This window comes from Carlito syrichta, unplaced genomic scaffold (genome assembly GCF_000164805.1).
Source record: "Carlito syrichta isolate Samal-C Ts95f unplaced genomic scaffold, Tarsius_syrichta-2.0.1 Scaffold304660, whole genome shotgun sequence".
NCBI lineage: Eukaryota > Metazoa > Chordata > Mammalia > Primates > Tarsiidae > Carlito > Carlito syrichta.
Genome location: NW_007248756.1, coordinates 307,560 through 311,390, shown reverse-complemented (window position 1 = coordinate 311,390; position 3,831 = coordinate 307,560). Strand labels below are relative to the sequence as shown.

The 3,831-nt window shown below is 32.9% G+C and overlaps 1 pseudogene; it reads left to right on the top strand.

Moving 5' to 3' along the window:
* Positions 1-3,312: 3,312 nt before the first annotated feature.
* The window catches only part of LOC103262919, a 1,166-nt pseudogene continuing 647 nt past the window's right edge, over positions 3,313-3,831 (top strand).

The window sequence follows — 3,831 nt, the reverse complement described above, 5'->3', positions numbered from 1 at the left end:
TCAAATACCACGGAATATGGTATAAATAAAGAAACAAGGAAAACAAACAGAAAATATTTTTACTTTACATTAGTTAAAATAGTTGACTGACTACTTTCTATGTGCCAGCAATTTCATCAATGAATACAGAATTGAGTGGAAGAAAAGTCTTTGAAAACAGTATTTTGATTAGATTATTTCACATAATAATAGATTTCATGCATATCTCACAACTTATTCAAATAGTGCCGTATATTTGGACAGTTAGGATAATTTTATTTTTATCTCAATATGAAACACAGCAATAAACTTCTTAAAACAGAAAATTTTCATGCTCACTACTCAAGGATAAATTCCTAAAAGTGAGGTGTTCATCAAGTAGTATACACATTTTTCAGACACTGGCATTTTCATACCCTATGGATAAGAACACAATTTGATTCTATTTTTTAATGAGAAACATTTAACAATATGTATATAAAATTACTATCATATTTTACAATAATCTTTTTGTATGTATATCACATTTAGCATATTAAATGAACTGCTAGATCTAGGTCAACCCACATTTGAAAAAAAAAAGTTATTCTTGTAATTTATGACAAAGCAGCAAAAACTCCATGAGTCAGTGAAATAATGAAAATCTTACTCAACTATTTGGTGCAAATTTTATTGCAAGTTTTAATAGCACCAACAATCTGAAATTAGTATAGGAGCTATCAACATTAGTATTGAAATAGAGGCTCTGGGTTATTTAGATCCAAACAAATAGACATTTGTAGTACCTGCTGTCAACAAAATGACAGCCAGATCCAAAGGACAAACAGAACGCATGATCTAATGTTACCATAAGTAAGAATGGCATTTTACTGTTCCTTCAAGATTAATAATTTTGTTCTATCTATAAACTAGCAAAACAATGTGTAATAACTTAATTTATACAGTCAAAATTCCTAATATAGTTTATTTCAAATTCCCTCCATGTAATCAATGAAGTAGAGAAGTCAGTGAATGTTCCTCAGACTTCTTTCAAAATAGTATTTCCAGGTATTTACATTTTAAAAATTTTAGATGATTAATTGGAGCAAAAAGAATCTCATAATTTTTTGCTGTTTCATTTTACAGTTGAGTAATGTCACATGCATTACTACTAGTTTGCCAACACATAATCTTTTAACTTCAAGCCCCAAAAAATCAAAACCTTTAAAACTCTAGCCATCTGGAATCTTTCGCCTTTTAGTAATGGAAGTCTAAGTTCATCTGTAAAAAACAGCCAGTATTCATGTAATCTCATTAAGGACTGGCTGACATATCTGCTAAGCTGGAGACTGAGATTTGATAACAGTTCACATTAAGATAAATTGAGTTTGTAAGATATAATTTTTATGAAAATGTAAATGCATAAATATCTTAATTCTAAGCTTAAAGTGCAGCACAGTAAATTTAATAAATGTAAGAGGAACTTTACTGCAAAGCCGTTACCTAATAAATATGATATCTCTCTCTCTCGATCTCTGTCTCTCTTTCTCTCTGTCTCTCTCTCTATCTCTCTCTCTTTCTGTGTGTGTTTATAGAGATGTCCCTTGGTATACATATGTAATTGGTTTCAGGACCTCCTATGAATACCAAAATCTATAGATGTTCATGTCTCCTGTATAAAACAGTGCAGTATTTGGATATAGCTTACACACACACACCCCAAATATTTTAAATCACCTCAGTGCACTTATAATACCTAATATAATGTAAATGCTATGTAGGTAGTTGTTATACTATATTTTTATTCCTCTTATTTTTTATTATTGTATTGTTATTAGTTTGATTGCCAACACAATCTGAATCAAAATCCCAGCATGTTATTTTGTGGCTATTGACAAACTGATTCTAAAATTTATACGGAGAGGCAAAGAGAACTAGAATAGTACAATATTGAAGGAAAAAAAACAAAGGAAAAAGATTGCTAGAACACAATTTGAAGTCTTACTATAAATCTAAAGTAATCAAGATAGTGTGATATTGATGAAGAATAAAAAAGTAAATCATTGAAATAAATAGACAACTCAGAAATAGACCCACATAAATATATTCAATTGATCTTTGACAAAGAAGCAAAAGCAACGTAATGGAGAAAGAATAGTCTTTTTAACAAATTGTGCTAGAAGTTGAGCATAAGGATGGGAACAATAGATATTGGAGACTCCTTGATCGGGGAGGGATAGAGGGTGGTAACAATTGAAAAACTACCTATTGAGTACCAGGGCCACCACTGGCTGATGGTTTCAATAGAAGCCCACCTCACCATCACACAATATACCTATGTAACAAATCTACAAAAGTATCACTTTAATAAAAAAAATCAAAAACAAAACTGTGCTGGAACTGAACATCCACATGCAAAAATATGAATCTAGACACAGAGTATTCGCAAAATTAAATCAAAATGGATCAAGACTGCAAACGTAAAATTCTAGAAGACATCAAAAGAGAAAATCTGGATGTTCTTGGGTTTGGTGATCATTTAAAAATTCAACACAATAACATGATTTGTGAAAAATATAATGGTAATCTGAATCTCACTAAAATAAAAAAATGTCTTCTCTGCAGAAGACACTGATAATGAGATATATCTATAAGAAGGAAAGTCATAAGCTAGGACAAAATATTTGCAAAATGTGTATTTGATAATTGGCTGTTATCCAAAATATACAAAGAGCTTTTAAAACTCAATGATAAGAAAATGAAAAACTTGATTTAAAAATGGCAAAAGACCTGAAAGTTCACTTCACCAAACAAGACATGCAAATGGCAAATGAGCATAAGAAATGATGGTCCATATGATAAGCCATTGGAGAATTGCAAATTAAAACAACAATGAGATACCACTATACACCTATTAAAATAGACAAACTCCAAAACACTAAGGCCAAATCCTGGCAAGAATATAGAAGAATAAGAACTCTCATTGTTGCTGGTGGGAATAAAACTAATAAGCAACTTTGGAAAAAAGTTTGGCAACTTCTATCAAAATTAAGCACAGTCAAACTATACAATCCACCAATCGGACTTCTTGGTATTTACTCAAATGAGTTGAAAACTCATGTCCACACAAACACCTGTTGAAAGCTGATGTCCATACAAATATAAATATTTATAACAACTTTATTTATAAGAACATAGAAGAAATCAAGATGTCCTTTAGTATGTGAATGGGTAAATAAACGGTGGTAAATCCATCCAGAGAATAGAATACTATTCAGGAATAAAAAGAAATGAGCTGAAAGTTGAGAACTTCGCACCCAGGTGGCTACTCCTGACGGTTCTGCAGTTGTCACTATGCCACAAAATGAGTATATTGAATTACACAGCAATCTCTATGGATGTCATTTGGATTACCATGAGAAAAAGAGTAAGAAGGAAAGTCGAGAGGCTCATGAACCTTCAAAGAAGACAAAATAGATGATTGATCTGAACGCTAAGATTTACCATAAGCAGCATCATGCTGAGAAAATACAAATGAAAAAGACGACGAAGATGTGTAAAAAATACTGGGCTTGGTGGCTCAGTCTTTAATCCCAGCAATTTGGGAGACCAACGTGCGTGGATTGCCTGAGCCCACAGATTCAAGACCGGTCCAGTCAACTTGGCGAGGCCGCCTGTCTACAATAAATCAAAAATTAGCCAGGCATGGTAGTGCGTGCCTGTGGTTCTGGCTACTTGGAAGGATGAGGCAGAAGCATCGCGGAAGCCCAGCAGGTGGATGCTGGGGTGGCCCTGAGCGTGCCACTGCACTCCAGCCTGGGTGATGGAGTGAGACTCTGACTCAAAAAAATAAAAGAAAGAAAGAAAGAAGAA